The sequence below is a fragment of the Coenobita brevimanus genome, chromosome 46, assembly GCF_032717465.1.
Source record: "Coenobita brevimanus isolate Jiangsu-jjx chromosome 46, ASM3271746v2, whole genome shotgun sequence".
Classification (NCBI taxonomy): domain Eukaryota; kingdom Metazoa; phylum Arthropoda; class Malacostraca; order Decapoda; family Coenobitidae; genus Coenobita; species Coenobita brevimanus.
Genome location: NC_136999.1, coordinates 45,729,507 through 45,748,015, shown reverse-complemented (window position 1 = coordinate 45,748,015; position 18,509 = coordinate 45,729,507).

Below are 18,509 nucleotides of genomic sequence, written 5' to 3'. Positions count from 1 at the left end.
AATTACCTCAATTATCAGTAGTAATGCATTGTTGTGGTCAATCAAATATCTATCTATCTATCTATCTGGAAGCCGAGAGTGCCCAATGCGAAGCCTGGCAAGAGCCACCTCCAATCACTGAGACATGGAGGGGAGAACCCTTGGTGCAACAACTCTGTGAAAGATCTCTTTTAGCTTATTATGAGCAACACCATCCCAGTGTCTCTACCAGCAAGTATGAATCGCATACTGCAAGTAAGGTGTTACGTCAGATGCAGGGAGCAGGTAGTCGGTTGAGGGCTGTTGAAATGACGTAGCTTTAGCTGATGTATTTACCCTCTCATTGCCGATCACACCAACATGTGAGGGAACCCAACAGAATCCACATGACGGCCACGACGGCCAAGGAGAGAAGGCCACTTTAAAAATTATATAACCAATGGATGGGATGCATTAACTCGTGGATTGCGCAATTACCTTTTTTATCCCACCCAATGGTGTGTAAAAAATTAAGGAAAAAAAGTTTTGTTTATAAGTTTTTGTTTATTATCAACATGAAAAACTTGAAGATAAACATCCAGGGCATCATCTGGTAAAAAAGAGATAATTTCTCTTCGTCTTTGTGTAGGGCCATGTGTAAGTTTACACAGGGGAGTGGTGAAAAAATAAAAAAATATATATTTTTGTTTGTTTTTGTTTATTATAAACTTAAATACAAACATCCAGGGCATCATCTGGTGAAAAGAAAAAAATAATCTCTCCGTCTTTGCATAGAGCCATGCATAAGTCTGCGTAGGGGTGGAATAGCTAGCAGTGATTCACGGCCAGCAAAGCCTGAGCTTTGGCTCACAATGGTATGTTTCCCAGCCTGAGCTGTGGCTTGCAATCCACGAGTTAAAAGACTCCAGCACAGACAGAGCACTAACGAAGTCACTGAGAATCAGAAAAACAGTTTGGGAGAGTAAACATGATTTGAAGAGCATATAAAATCGCAGTAAATTCCGCCATATACACAGAAGTAATACCAAGAAGGCATTCCATTGACATATGGATACGTCACCACGTTCTGTCACTGTGACACCCCATGACATATCCATACCTTTTGCAATTGTGAGGTCCATCTTTTGCACATTTTTCAAGTTTCACAGGTGGTTTTTGGTAGCTATATGTGGGAGACTTTCCTCTACCCAACGCCAAGCGGAGATAATGCCTGACCCCAAATGAACCCGCCTCCCTCCCCTCACGCCATTTTCTCGGCAACTCACCTGTTAGTAGTGACCTGGCCAGTAAAGACATATCACACCACGGTCTCTCCAATGACGAAATTCAAGGCGAAAGTGATTCCCGAGGTGGAGGACAAGGAAGAATCAAGCCAGTGGAAGAAACAAGCAGAAGCGATGAGGCAGTAACGTCTTAAAGGAAGGTACCATATGTTGATGTGTTTGATGAGTGAACAACGCTTATATCGCCTATATTATTGTGTGAAAACCAATATACTCTTGTACTAGATATAAATTCTTATCAAATAAATAAATATATACAATAATGAGTGGTTTGGAATAGTTACCCCTCCCAAGAAAACGTCTTCTCTGGAGCCTGGCCTGAGAGAACATGGTACCATGGTGAGGGTACTGTTACCTGTACTGGTATTTCTAAATTCAACTGAGCACTTTCTCCCTAACCATTCGATGTTTCTCATCAAACGCGGAGGTTTTAGCCAAAAAAAAAAAAAAAAAACTACCAGGATGGGGGGAGGAGGATTGGTGAAAAATCTACTGGAATGCGGCATGTTAAAGAAAGGGAAGACAACACCAAAGCCCACTCCAGTATCAGTCTTAGACTCGTCAATATAGATCGGGGACAGAAGCCTCATGAGTGGAGACATGTTCTAAAATGAGACAGAGGGACACTTGAGAGGGAAGTGAGCCCTTTTTTACACACAACGGGCTAACAAAATGTCACACGTGGAAGTTATTAAAAACCCACCCTTGGGATCCGATGTGGACAAACTGCCAGTCTCGAAACAGAGATGGCTAATGTACAGACTGGACCCTGTAACCAAAGGGCATCAAGAAACTAGGGCAGGTTTCATAAAAAGAAGATTGAGAATCCCGGAAGACGATGGCACAAGAAATTAAATCTGGAATGCAGTGAAGACGATACCAACACCTCATCATCAACGACTGGCGATGCAAATCCAAGGGAAGTACACCAGCATCCACCAACAAACTTGACATCGGAGATGACCTGAATGCCCCGGTTGCCAGACGTGTACCAGCATGATGCAACAATTTAACAACGACAGACGGGTATCTGTTGCAGAGGAACAGACCTCACACCCATATTCAAGTTAAAAAAAAGAATAAGAGACCTATGCAAGAGGAGGAGGGTCTGATGGTCAGCACAACAAAATGTATGAGCTAAAACCTTCAAAAGACTCAAAGCTTTTAGGCAAGCTGCCTTGACAGAACGAATATAAGGAACCCAAGTTAGTAGTCTGTCAAACAGAAGACCCACAAACCACATCTCTTCCACACAGGACATTCTCCGACCATAGAGATACAAGTCAGGGTCTGAGTGAACCCCCTGAAAATGAAAAAAAAAAATGCAGAGTCACTGTCTTTGTTAAAGATAAAAGGAAGCCACGAGACTCTGGCCAGTCAGAAATTGTATTAAGCAGCAGCTGCAACTTCCTCTCTAGCAGAGAAATTCTAGATACGGTGGAGGAAATTGACAGGTCATGGGCATATAATTATAGAGACTCGTACATCATCAGGAAGTTCACTTATTACGCTGTTGATGGCCACAGCAAAAAGAGCAACATTAAGGATATTTCCCTGTGGGTACTCCATCTTCTGGTGGACGGGCATTAGAAAGCACTCCTCCTGATGTTATTTATTTAGTTAGAATATAACATTTACCATGGAATGTGAAGTTAACGGTAAACTCCCTTTTCTTGATTTATTGATACAGAAGTTAAATGGTACTTTGGTTATGTCTGTATATCGTAAGCCTACTTTCTCGGGTTTGGGTACCAGCTTTTTTAGTTATTGTCCATTTATTTTTAAGGTCAATGCAATTAGAACACTTTTGTATAGAGCTTATAACCTAACTTCTACCAACAACCTATTCCATACGGATGTTACATTTTTGAGGAAATTTTTTCCTAACAGTGGTTTCAGCACTGCTCTTTTTGATAACTGTGTTAAAAAATTCTTAGCCAAAATTTACATTCAAAAGCAACCTGTATGTACAGTGAGTAAGGAGGAAATGTATCTTTTTCTACCTTTTCTTGGTACTGTATCAGAAAAGATAGAGAGGGCACTGAAATTTAACTTTTCTATTTTCTATTATCAAATAAATTTTCGATTTGTTCATAAGAATGATCTTAAGATTCAGTAATTTTTTCATATAAAGACTGACTACCGACTGCCCTCCGCTCCTCAGTCGTTTATGTATATAAGTGCTCTAATTGCCATACAGGGTATATTTTAAGCACAATACGAGCTTTCCAGCAATGGGTTGACGAGCATAGAGGTCAGTCGAGCGGGTCAGGTCTCCCTGTGAGCAACCCTCCTCACTCAGCGGTAAGGGAACATTCATATCATTGTTATACTTCAGTTGATCCCAAGATTTTCTGTATAATAGACTCATGTACTAGAAAGAATCTAAGAATACTAGAATCCATTCATATTTATCAACGAAAACTGGCCCTAAACAATTGTCTGTCTGCTGTTCCTCTGAATATATTGTGCATTTAAGTCCCTCCTGTAATTTAACACTAGGTTTTCCCTTTTTTATTTAAGTAAATGACCTCATGCTCAAAAAGTTCTTTTAGGATATTAAAAACCTTACAGGTCTTTTTTTTTTTTTATCTTTTTAGATCCACTGAAGATGACATAGATGAATATGTCGAAACGTCTGGACATATTGAATATGCTGCTCATTGCAACACTGGTATTGCTTTTCCTGTATAAGTTGCGGTTCCCTCAGAACAAGCCTGTCCCGATAATTCTTTACACAGTTCCACAGTTGAGTTACGGAATTCCTCGAACTGATGAAGGAAACATAACCCTTCCAGGATGAATACCTGGCCTCCTTTAAAACCCGCCTCATATGAGCTCATGCCCTCCAATACACCATCAAATACTTAGGATCCCCACGGTGATGAAGTCGAGAGGTGACCCGTTTGGCTCTCACTGCTGAACTGGAGAGTTCCATCAAGGAACCGGAGGTCTAGGAAATTGACCCCTCATTCTTGGAATAAAAAAACAGGGCTGCGAAGTGCAACACGTCAGTGAAATAAGACACCGCCTCAGTAAGACAGCCAAATTCACTGAAAGAAAGGGCAATGGAACTTAAATCCCTGAAAAGTGGTCAGTCAGCCTTATCTCGAAGCCAGCGAGGAAGACGCGGCTGATGTCCACATGCACTAGCAGTTATGAATAATGGAAAATGGTCACTGCCATATATCTGGTAACACATCCAAGGTAAAATCTAAAACAGCATCAGCTGAACATAAGGACAAATCAATGGCAGTAAAAGTCCCAGTCTAGCTATGGAAATAAGTCATTGGAGTTTAAAATGCCCAACTCCTCATCTTCCACTAAAGAGGCCAGCATAACACCCCGACGGTTGGCTTCACTGTTACCCCATAGTGGATGGTGACCATTCATATATCCTAATAACAGAAAGGGAGAAGGAAGGCTATGAATCAGACGTCAACCCTCACCCCCGTTACAAATAGGCTTAGCGAAAGAGCTTGGAAGGGTATAAGAAACCAAATTTAAAGGTGAATGTAAGGGAGGGTAAAGTTGTGGTCTACAAAAAAAATTAAGTCACTGAATGCAGTTTTTTTTATGCAAGGAAGAAGGAACTAAAGGCCAGAAGCCTGCAAGATTGTTCCCTCCAAGTAAAAACAAAAACAAGATAACAGAGAGCCGTATCCAAGAGCAGTTCATTTCGAGATGCTAGGACACATTCATTCATTCATCCATTCATTGCCAGACGCCATGTATCCCAAATGGGGTGGCCCAGGGCTTAGAGTTACAGTAATTGTTTTACAGGGAGGGGCACTAATCCTCCACCAACCCCACTTGACACATAGGGAGAACATTATGCCAACAGCATCTGGTGTTCCCAGGCGGTCACCCATCCAAGTACTAACCAGACCCAATGTTGCTTCACTGCATTTAAATGATGGGCAGTAGGAAATACAGAAAGAGGGAGACAGTCCCTGAGTCGATCTGTTGCATACATGAAGGAATAACGGTTAGCTTTTGCATTAGAGAGCTAGATAGAACATGGATGAGACCTTGCTGCTAGATGGGTGCTACGCACCATCCGTGATGATGGAGGGATGCAACAAGAAAGTTCAGAGGAGAAATGACCATTGAAGTAACCATAGAAAAGAGACAAGATGCAAGAGAGCAGTGAAGAGGCTGAGGTTGAAAGGAGCCAGGAAGAAGCGGAGAGTTAATGAGATGAAAACCTTTGACTCCAGCTTGTTGAGAAGAGCAATGTGTGGGAAGCCTTCCCACACGTGAGAGTTGTACTGTTCGCAGGAGTGAAGAAACTTGTGAAGAAAGTCTAGAATTGTGTAGGGATTACGAAGACACAGAGTTGGCGTACCACACCTAATCTCTTGGAAGGATATTTTAGAAGAGAGGTAATATGATCTTTCCAAGAAAAATCCCGAGAGAATGAAACCTGAAGTATGTTTAAAGATGATGCAGGATTGAGTTGGATGTTGTTATAAATTAGAGGATACTCCTGCAAAGTTTTTGTTGGGTTGAAAGATGTAAGAACTGAGTTTTTGATGCATTAAATAGAACAAGATTATTTTTACCCCAATCGGAGTTATGAGCCAAGTCAGATATTAAGTGTGTTATGGTCTCATCTCTTGTTTGCTGAAGTTACTGCTGAGATGGGCACTCAGAGAAGCGAAAGGAAAGGTGAAGAGTGGAGTCATCAGCATATGATCGGATAGGGTTAGATGTACAGCTTAGAAAGTCAGCATTAAGAGCATTAAGAGTTACATGGAAAGACAGACCGGCAAATGAAGTGAAGGGGCGTTATGTTGTCGATGTGGATGTGATAGAAAGCGTTAGGAGAAATACATTAGGGTGGCTTGGCCATATGGAAAGGATGGTGAGGAACTAACTTGGAGTGTGTACGGTAGTTACGTGGTGCGGGGGCGAGGGAGAAGGAAACCGAAGATCGGATGGATAGATTGAGTAGAGGGGTATACGAATTAGAGAGGGGGTGTAAGTTGGAGGGAGGGCAGCAAAATCGAAGGGGACAGGGCGACCTGGTGGAGATTTGTCTCTGGCTACCTCTTACGGATTAAGGCATCTGGCTATAAATAGATAGATAAATTGATAGATTTTTTGCCAACACTTTCTAACTCCCTCCTCATCTTTCATCATTAGCTTAAGCTCGTCTTTCCTTCTAAAACCCAAAATTTCAAACCGATACCATCCCTTTATGACGTGCTGGCAGAAAGGGCACAGTAGAGCAGTGGTAGTTGGGTCAGCTTTACCGACTGTGACTGTATAATGCTTAGTTCTGCAAGTGGCATGAAGACATTTTAAACAAAATGGTTGCCAAGTTCAATTGGTTATGAAGTCGAAGTGATAACGTTTAAAGTTTTGAAATACACCTAAAAACTCATTCACGTACAGTGTGAAACTTGGTAGATGTAAAACAGAAAATTAACAACCCTTGTTGGAGGGACTCTGGTCAAGAGAGAGAGCAGAGGAAATGCGTTATTTGAGAGGAGCCTGTGGAGTCATATTCAGAGACAGACTGACAAATGAGGATGTGAAAGAGCGTTGTGGTGTGGATGTGGATGTGATAGGGAGCAGTTGGAGTAACACACTGAGGTGGTTTGGCCATGTGGAGAGGACGGAGACTGAAAGACAGACGAGGGGAGTGTATGCGAGTGAGGTGTAGGGGAAGAGAGGGAGGGGAAGGCCAAGGATGAGATGGAGGGATGGAGTGGAGAGGTATATAAGAGGGGGGGAGGGTAATTGGGAGCAGGGCAGTGAAATGGGGGGGGGTAGGGTGATGTGGAGGAGATTTGTTTGTGGCCACCCCGTATAAAGGATTAAGGCGTCTGACAATAGATAGATAGATAGATAGATAATAACAACGTAATATCAGAAGCTCTGAACAACTTCCTTATTAAACTGGTGTCATTTACAGCTGAGAGAGGTGGTTTGGTGCATGACCGTCGTGGTGGTGAGTGACGATCCAGACTTCCTGTCCACTTTTGCCGAGTCTTCCTTCAAAACTCACCTACTGATGATTCGGAAAACGAGGCTGCTTGCCTTCACTCGCCTCCCTCTCCACCGCCTCCACACCCTCCATCACCTTCACAAGACATTCTCTCGCACTGACTCACTCATTGCTATTATCAACGATGATCTGACAAAACTCAGGTAATCTTTTTGATACGATATTAATCCCTCCACTACAGGGATTTTCTCACCTGGATGCCCCATTTGAAGAGATTTTTTTTTTTTTTTTTTTTTTGTCTTTCAGAAACCACCATTTAGGCTTCAGAAATTTTCAGTAAGTCGCACTGATTAAGAAACTGTACCGTCATTCCTCGCACAGGAATTTTCCTGATGTTTTGACATTTTTAGTACTTCCTGCTAGATTAGCTGAAACTGCCGTTTCACGTGAGTTGTATTAATTTTGTTAAATCTACACTCCTAAATTCTCAGCCAATTTATGCTGTATGTTCTGTAATTTTACAGCCGGCCATACCGGCGCCCCCAGGAGGCTTAAAATTGGGGTACAGAGGTACCTTAGCATGGGAAAGAATATAGGCATCGTGGCATTGGCCTCCGAGGCCAATTTGAGGCCGCTACTGTTATGGCCTCGAGGCCAGAATGGCCAGAACTATCCTTAGGAGGCCGAATTTGTGGCTAATCACTGAGGCAATTTTCAAATTTATCTTTAGATCTTTCTGTTTTCCATTTATTTTCTGACGCAATAGCCTGAGCAAGTGTGTCCATGTTCACGTGGCGACAACGATTCCCGAGGTCGACCATTTCCGGTGAAAGCAGTGTGGCATCAGGGAGCATGAGAGAGAGAGAGAGAGAGAGAGAGAGAGAGAGAGAGAGAGAGAGAGAGACCACAGCTGCTCCCACACAGTCATTTTCCACCATATTTTGCACACGCCTGTGGATGCTCCAAAAAACGTTACATGCAAAAATTCATTAAACACTAGTCACTTTGATTTTTTCTTTTAGAGGGTTAAAAAGTGTCACCCCTTCTTCAGCAAATGTCCACTGCCCAGCGTCAACAGGCGTGTCGTCACCGTGGCAGCCAACAGCCGTGCCGCTATCTTGATGTTCCTCTCTCTAATGATGGCCGCCACACCGTAAATCTACTGGTCCCCTGCCGGCTGAGGATATCCAACTTCCGAGCTTCATACCTATTCTAATTTTATTTTATTTTATTTTTTTAACAGTTTATGACGACTTACTTATTGTATTGACTAAAGGGTGAAACGATGGAAGTCTGACATTGCCAGTATAAAGAAAGTGGAATAGATAGGTGTTTCAGGAATAAATGCGAGCGAAATGGAGTGTATGAACAATCGGAGGCGAAAGCAGTGGGCGAAATTCTAATAAAACGCACAGAGAAAACGCTTTATGAGTTACGAGAATTGTAGTGGCATCAGAGAGCGTGTGCGTTAGACACAGAGAGAGGGGTATGGGCGGCCAATTATCCACCATTCGTAACTGAGCCAGTAGAGCTGGTCATCTGTGTGTGATGTGTATTGAGCACCAAAACAGTGCATGCCAACATCTTACCAGTTCATGGTGCATTACAAACACTCAGAACAGCTTGCTACGGCAAGTCTGTGTTATGAGCACCACAGTGCTCCAAAAATGCAACAAAGGGCAGATTGCTATCACACTGAAATTTCTTGGACTGGTGGCTAATGTCTACGCCAAAGGGATTTCCTTAATCCCACGTTACTCCTGCGGGATGTTTTGGCACCCCAATTTTTTTTTGAAGCTCATATTTCCTAGTTGGCAACTTGATTAAATTTTCTCTCCATTCCAGTACTCGCCTGATTCAGGGAGTGGAAGGGGCACGTGGAGTTGCGCGGTCCTGCCTGTGCTGTAGTGAGAGGCACACACACTTTTTTCCCCCTTGGGGTGTCCAGTCACCCCACCAGACTAACTAAAGTATATTTTCACGATATATGAATTTTTTAAATTTCAATGGGGAATGAATATATGTAGATTTGTTATGGAGAATATACATCAGTCCTCTCTCTAATACATGTTTACAATGAATTGCTGCTTTCAATGTATTATATTACTCATTCAGTCATATAATTATGAGTTTAGCTAAGACAATAATGCATAATTTCATATATTTGTTTTATAGAAACTTTCTAATTGATCAAAATTATCCATCTTTTCAGGTACAAGATGACTGAAGCCGAGAGGCTAAGGATTCAAAAGATGTTGGAGGAGGCTGTTATAAGCAGCTTAGAAGATTAAGAAGATGTAGAAGGGGATGAGTATGTTCCTGCCTCCGACACTGAAAGTGACGATGATGTTACAGAAGAGGATGAGCATGTTCCTAACTCCGACTTTTATGAATCAGGTCCAGATAATCTACCAGAGGAGCCCCAAAAGAAAGAAAAAAACAAGAAGTGAAGGATGGATGGGAAAAGACAAAACAACATGGTGGAAGAATACTGTTCCTAATTTAGTCGGTCGTACCTGTGCCCACAATGTTATAAATTTAGAGCAGGGCCAGAAGGACCAGCCCTAAATTCCCATTCACCTACAGACCTCTGGGATCTCTTCATCACTCCAGAAATATTTACTTTATTGGTCGAATATACTAACTTGACAATCAATGAGAAGAAAGGGAAGTATGCTGAGCCCTACAGAACACGAAATACTGACATTGTTGAAATGAAAGCATTGCTTGGCCTATTTATGTTAGCTGGTACTTATCACGCCAACAGGCTACACCTTGCTGATATATGGAAATCTGATGGTACTGGAATAGAGATATTCAGGCTATGTCACTGAATTGCTTACGCTTTCTGTTGTGTTGTCTAAGATTTGACGGCAAAGCAACACGCGAGGCAAGAAAGAAGGTGGATAAGCTTGCCCCAATCAGACAAATATATGAGATGTTTGTAGAAAATTGTAAAAAGAACAACACTCCATCAGAAACTGTGACTGTAGATGAAATGCTTGTAGCCTTTAGAGGTCATTGTTTCTTCAGGCAATATATCCCCAGCAAACCAGCCAAATTTGGTATCAAAATACATGCATTGTCTGATGGAAAAACTTTCTATGTATCTAACATGGAGATATATGATGGAATACAGCCAGATGGGCCATACAAGGCTGACAAGAAATACAGTTCACCTCAGGCCGTGGTCACAAGCCTCATCACTGAGATCTCCGGATCTGGCAGAATTGTAACATTTGACATTTGGTATACTACCTTTCCACTAGTTGTATCACTGCTGTACTTCACGACCACAAATTGACAGCCGTGGGGACACTCTGAAAGAACAGATGTGAGATTCCCCAGCAGTTCTTGGTGACAAAGGATAGACCTTCTTGTGATGGTATGTTTGGATTTAGAGAGAACCTTACATTAGTCTCATACATACCAAAGAGTAAGAGTAAAAACAAGAAGAAAAATGTTGTTCTTATGACCAGCATGCACCCTAATGACAAAATTGACCCAAGAACTGGCGATGATAAGAAGCATGAAATCATCACTTTCTACAGTTCAATCAAAGGAGGGGTTGATGTGGTCGACATGATGGTAGGGAAGTATGACACCTCCAGAAACAGCCGTCGTTGGCCCCTATGTTCTTCGCTCTCCTCAACATCTCCACAGTAAATTCGAATGTTCTGTATGCTCACAACCCACAGAATAAGCTGAGGCGCCGCTAATTCATCAGGAAGTATGTCTGGTGCTTATTGAGGACAGTCTAAGGAGAAGACTGCAGACCATGCATCTCCAAAGAGATCTCAGAGCAGGAATTAGAAAATTGTTGCCCACAGCTGTCGGATCTTCAACAACCTCCGAGCCACAGTCATCACAGAGGACAAAGCGATGTGCATTTTGTGCCAGGTCACAGGACGGTGAAAACAGTGTGTAGCACTTGTGGGAAACATGTTTGCAGTGATCACAGCAAGGCGATTTTCAGTTGCACTGAGTGCCAAGATACACTATCAGGTGGTGAATCAGAGTGATCGTTAAGTGGTGAGGATGTTAGGCAAAACCAATGTCTCATCCATGGCTTTGTAATGAGCTCTCATAGATTTTTCCTGCATTTCATTTTTGTTAGAACATTCTGTGGCTATTCTTGATGAGTGATATGTTTCTTTATTATTGTATTGATGTGCTTTAGATAAAACATACAACATATGTTTACGTAACAAATTTATGTTAATTATAATTACACTGACATATATGTTTAGTTATATTTGTGATTTAGGTCATAATGTGAAACGGATTGTATTGTATTTTACTTTCCCATATTGATTATCAAAATACTGAAAAAAAAAAATGTATTATCCTGTGGCTGTTTAACTAATAAAAGTGTTTTGAATCCATATGGTATTTTCTTTTTACTATTTTTATAATTTACTGAATTCTATTGTTTTAAATTAATAAACACCAGCTACTAGGCATTCAATCTGTTCATTAGTGATTGCAGAGATATGCAGAAGCAGCAGTATGAATACATTTAACATGCTGGTAACATTACATGTATTTTTGTATTGGGGTTTTGTAACACCCCTCCTAACCAACCGTGTTTGAAAACCCCACCGGACTAACGAAGGGATAAAAACGACCACAGGAAGACGCCTCATGGGCGGAAATGGAAGTCTTCCTGACTGTCAGGAAGTAACTACTATAAACGTGCAATAATTGCGTAATAATCATAGGAACACTAAAAAAGCTTTACGTATCATGATTTCATCATATAGAGCGGGAAGGTGTGAAGTGTGTAAGTTACATGCATGCGTTTGTGGAATGAGGGAGTTGTTTTATTAAAGAATGATGAATAAAAATGAATAATGGAAGACTGCTAAAGCATAAAAATAATCAAGATGTATATCACGTCAAGTTCAATCTTAATTCGATGAAAGTGGAATTGATCACTGCAGGTACATTTGGTTCTACTGTAGGTGAAGAGAAGGACAGGTTTGGGAATCAACTAGGCGGAATGATCACCCGGTTTTGTGATATCGGACTTAAATGAGGGAGTGCACAATGGCCCTGTGAAAATAATGTAATAGGCTGTTCTGGAGTGGAACGCAAGACGGACAACGGACACTGACTGAAGGCTGTTTATTAGGATTAATTGTTATAATATTTTAAGCACAAAGAACTGCACAAGTACACGTGATACTGTGAGACTGGTAAGAATGATCAAAGGTGCCTGACTGAATACATAAAGAAAAATATGTTTGGAAGTAATGTTGACATTAGAGTGGGCAATGAATTATGCTGAGGTTTGCTGTTCATATGATTTTTCTATGCTTGGTAAAACCGATAAGTGTGTCGTGGATGAAGGGAGAAGGGAGTAGCCTACTCTGAGAGAATAACTTAGAGTGAAGAAGCTGAATATGACCACCAATGTGTATCATCATTATCAACAATAATAGCTGTCACATCTTCTCTTGGTAAGGTATTTGAAACCTTAATTAATAAGCACACTGTTAAACACCTTGAATCCAACAACTTAATTAGTGGTAGACAATATGGTTTTCGCCACCAAATATCCACCATTGACATACTTAATCTCCTAACTCATACCATCCATCAATCAATTGATCTACACGGAGAAACTCATGCAGTAGCTCTTGATATTTCTAAAGCTTTCGACAGAGTATGGCACCGTTCCCTGCTGTCCAAACTCCCTTGCTATGGACTAACATCTTTTGTTCCTTTCATTTCTTCATATCTTAGTGACAGGAAAATAAGAGTAAAAGTAGATGATGTATATTCCAATTTCCACTCACTTAACGCCGGCGTGCTGCAGGGGTCAGTTGTGGCGCCAACCCTATTCCTGGTTCATATTAATGATCTCTTATCTGTCACTCACAATCCCATCCACTCATACGCAGATGACTCAACACTGCATAGTTCATTCACACTCAGACACCTATTCACAAAGTGTAATATCTCTACATCTCAACTCAGTACAGCCATCTCCATAAATCAAGACCTATCTATGATCAGTGAATGGGGACAAAACAACTTTGTCTCTTTTAATGCTAGTAAAACTAATTATATACAATTTACTAATAGACGAATATTGCCAGATTCGTACAATACCTTCAGTGCTACTAATATTCCCATCTCCAAGAGTATTGAAATTCTTGACATCTCACTTAACAATGCCCTCATCTTGACCTCTCATGTTAGATCACTTGCTAAAACCGTCTCAAAGAAGTTTGGATTATTGTACAGAATTCGTGACTTCGTCGCTGATGAGCAGTTAGCTATAATTTATAGGAGTCATGTGCGCTCTCAGCTTGAATATTGCTCACCCTTGTGGAATGGATGTGGAGAGGTTGCATTAAAACAACTAGACAAAATTCAGATAAAAGCTGTTAGAATTATTAACAACCCTGCCATTACAAATAAACTACCTCCCCTGCAAGTAAGAAGGAATGTTGCCTCCCTTGCATTGTTTTACAGATTTTTTTGGCAAATGCTCAAATGAATTTGCGTCCACGGTGCCACCTTTCCATGCCTTCCTCGTGCTACACGGGCATCTGGTAGCGCTCATGACTAGAATGTCACTCAGCCATATTGCAGAACTTCTGCCTATCAGAATTCTTTGATTCCCCGAACTGCATCTCTCTGGAACTCGCTTCTCCAGAGTTGATTCCCTTCAAATTTCAACCCACAGCTGTTCAAGTCTAACTTTTACAGATATTTTATGAATAGGGGAGACCAGTTATCTAATGTATGGATAATTTTTGTTTATTCATTTGTTTTTCCTTCCTGCGTTGTGTTATTTAAAAAAATAGAAAATAAAATAATCATTACTGTCGCCTTTGCTGCTATTTTTTGCTCCTGTTGCTAGTGTTATTATTCATGTGGTCTTCATTTTCTTTCTTAAAGCGTAACTTTTGTTGATGTTTTCAGAGTGAAGCTGTACTCGTCGTTGCCGTACAGTGATTCATCTACTCTGCCACAACGAGTGGCCACCTGGACTGCTGACAGAGGCCTGGTTCTTGCCCCCACCACCCATCTCTTCCTTTCAAAGTTTATGAAGTAAGTGATTTATCCCCAGGTTTGTCAAGAAAATGATGTATAGCTGTAGAAAGAGAAAATTTACCAATCCAGTGCAATTTTCAACTCATATGAAGAAATACTTTACTTACAAAACTCTACTTTACCAGTTAAATTTTACCTGCGCAAATAAATAGTTAACCTATGACTGTTGAGTAATAATTTACTTATAGAATCATGTAGTTACACAGAGCAATACAATCATGTAGTTACACAGAGTAACAGTTTACATTTACAAAGCATTATACTCCCCGCCTTAATCCAGAGACTGTTGGCCACAAACAAATCGCCCTTTACGACATCCAGTTCATTGTCATTTACCTACCCTCCGTCCAACTTCCCCCTCGCTCATATGTATCTCCATTCCATCCCCCAGTCTCATCTTTGGTCACCTGTTCCATGGCCAATCTCTCATTCTTCATCCTCTCCCCATGACCAAACAAATATTTTTTGCGGACAGCAGAAACACATGAGCATGGCACCAGATCGTGAACACAGCTGTGATGCGGCACCAGATCGTGAACACAGCTGTGATGCGGCACCAGATCGTGAACACAGCTGTGATTCGGCACCAGATCGTGAACACAGCTGTGATTCGACTCCTTACCTCTTAAAGCATACTGATATACGATTAACCTTCAATTGATATGCGATTACTGTAGACTTCAGTGATATACGATTAGGACTCAACTGATATACGATTAGACTACAATTGATATGCGATTAGACATCAAATGATATACCACTCAGCATCAACTGATGTATAATGGGGCTTCAACTGATATACGATTTGGCATCAAGTGATATACAGTTCAACTGATATACGATTAGGCATCAGCTGATTTACTATTAGGCATTAACTCGTATATTATTAGGCTTAAACTGGTATACAATTATGCATCAACTGATTTACGAGTAGGCTTCAATTGATGTATGATTAGGTTTCAATTGATACACGATTAAGCTTCAACTTAACTGAAAATCATTTGATCTTAATCATATAAGCTTCAGCTGCAGTACGATTAAGATTAAATGATAAACGATTAGGCTCTAACTGATATATGGTTAGGTTGCAATCATTTATACGACAAGAATTTTCCTCTTGTAAGACACTGGGTGATATCCATATTGATATAAAAAGAAAAAAAAAAACTGGAAGAGGTACCCGGCGTTGCCTGGGTAAAACCCTATGATCGGCATTACGTGGGACCCTGGATGGCCATTCCTTGCCAGGGAAGACCCTCGGGTTCCCATTTTATCCTTGGGCCCATTTTCCCAGGGTTATATTCTCCATGGACCTATTTCTACCATGGACGTATTTTCTCACTATCCACCCACCCACCAACACTGCCCACTCATCCCACCAATCAGTTTACCTACCCATCAGACCCTCTGTTGCTAATAATATGATTGGAGAAGAAATTCAACGGTATTTGGCTGCCATCTTTCCACCACGCTGACTTGAATATTTCCGATTAACTATAATCTTGGCCATCAGAGGAGCCACTTGAGCTTATGTAATGTACATGTTTAAAAAGTCTAAATTCACTGTAAGAAGTTACACCTGTCAGAGCTGTTAAAAGTGTTCTAGTTGCATCCCCTTTGATTTCCATAGAGGACAGACAGATTGGCAGACAAACACACACACACACACACACACACACACACACACACACACAGACTCTCTCTCTCTCTCTCTCTCTCTCTCTCTCTGCAGAGACATGAAACTCCACAGATATGCCTTGCCGCATTTACCTCATAATATAACATACAGACTTGTATTACTTAACATTTTGGGTAACTGGAGGCCCATTGCACCTGTTTTATTTTTGCGCATTCTTTAAGTTAGGGCATTTTAGGTATATTGATTCAAAAATTGTTGTGCTGTAATGAACCGTTTTGGTTAATTAGAGGGTACAAACAAACAGATAAACAGAACGGGAAGTTTAGTAGAATATAGGTAAGGCCGTGTACCACACTCGAATTCTAAAGCACAGGATAAAATGCAAATCAGAAACAAAGAAGATAATACTCGGACACTTTCACCTATACTGTTGCTGATTTCCATTCTGTGTACCATTGTTGCACCTTTTCTTAGCCAGGAAAGTCTAGGTTAGGCTAGGCTTGTTTTCTTAGAACTAGGGTAGGTTAGCCTATTAGTCAGTTAATTTGGGCAGGGTAGGTCACGTTAGGTTTATAAAAAAAAGTTAGCATGACCTTCTGCAATATAGACAGGGTGTCCTAGGAAATGTCTGTGAAATTTCATTTTCTTCTAGGGATAATTTTGAGTAGAAATGCTATATATCAATACGGACTAAATTCTCAGCCGATATGAGGGTACAATTATTATTGATGACCATATCGGTGGAATGGTCTCTAAGATTATTAACCCATAAGATTATCAGTCAAAGAATTTTCATATCATTAACTTTCGTTCTCTTACTGACTCCTTTCAGCTTCTGTCTCTTTGCTGCACTGTTGCATCTTTATCTCATTTCTATCGTTATTTCAGTGGTCACAGCTCCTCTGAACTCTCTGCTTGTATCTCTCCACTACTACGACGGGTCTGTAGCACAAATCTAGCAGGAAACTCACCCCTTTTCTGTCCAGTTTTATTATGCACAAGCTAACCAATACTCCCAGTCCTTCATGCATGCAACAGGTCAACTCTGTACATGTCTGCCTATGACCTCCAGTCATTTAAACTTATTATGTCCAAGGATCTTGAAATGAACGGATGTCGAATTTAGCTCTCTTTTACTCTTTCTTAAAGGAAACACTTTTGTGGGCTTCTAGCCGTTGACTTCTCCTTCCTCAGAAAGAAAAAAAAAAAAAAAAAAAAACGCTCCATTATGGTCGCGAAGTGGACCCACGTTTAGGGCATTTTTGACTCAAACTCTCCCCTAAAATATCTTCCTGAAGTTTGGCATACATTTCTTGGGGCACCCTGTACAATGATCTCTTTTAAGATGTAATGCCTATGAGCTAAACGTTAAGTGCTTATAAAGTGAGAACGGTTTCTAATGTGCAGATTATGTCCTTGGAATTATCAGCATAAGATATGCACTTTTTTCAGAGGCTTCGATTGTTCATTGTCTCTGGAAAAGTGTCTTAAATTTCAATCCACATAACCTCGACATTTTCTTTTCGTGTCCTTTGTGGTCACTGGACTTTGTGAAGTGTGAAAAAATTAGTGTAGGATAGATGGATTGTGTAAATAATTAGTGACCGGGATTCACTCAGTCTAAGATTGTTAAAGGAGACCATACCCAAGTTGACACAGTCCACATCCCAGTAGTATTTCCTATTCTTTCCTCATACAGGTGTGTTGAGTATACTCAATTCTCTCTAACTTGGCCAAAAATTGCCATCGCTCCATCTTGACTGCAGAGTTGTACCAAGATGTTAGCATTTAAGTATGGCACTAGTCACGAAGAAGTGCTACGGAAAGAATGCAGAGCCATAGTGTGGTCTTATATTGCCAATGGACTACCTGGAGTAAGCTGAAAAGTGTCGAAGATCTGGCCCAAGTTAATATAAAAGATGAATAAGAATATGCTCTCTATATTTTGATTCCATTATACCATGAAGCACTAAAATCCAACTGGGAAAGCTAAAGGTACCATTCCATCCTAGGTTCCCTCATCGGCCTCATCTGGTGGTATCACAAGAAGAGTTTCCGACACAAGTAGCAGCGATGGTGGACGACCCCACAGCGCCGGGGGGTAAGCGGCTCACCTTTACGGGACCCATGCATAATGCTGTGGACTTCCTTGCAAAAAGGATTAATTTCACGTAAGTCACACTGGTAGTCTAGTTTAATCCACTTAGTCTAGGAATAAAGTTATTACCTCCGCCAAGGAGGTTATGTTTTTCCGGCATTGGTTTATTTATCTGTTTGTCTGTTAGCACGATCACTCAAAAATTACAAACATATTTTGCTAAAATTTTTTGCAGGGGTACGGTATGGCCCAAGGAACAGTTCATTAGATTTTGATTGTCACCCGGATCATCATCCGGATCCCGGAATTTTTTTGTTTGTTTGTCCACACAATAATTCCAAAAGTACTCAATGAATTTCACTGAAATTTTGTGGACGAGTGGGCCTTGGACAAAGAAAGAATTGAGTACATTTTGTGACGGATCCGGATCTTGCAGTGTCATTGGCGGAGGTATGCGCTCTCTGAGTGCTTTCTAGTTCTTTATGT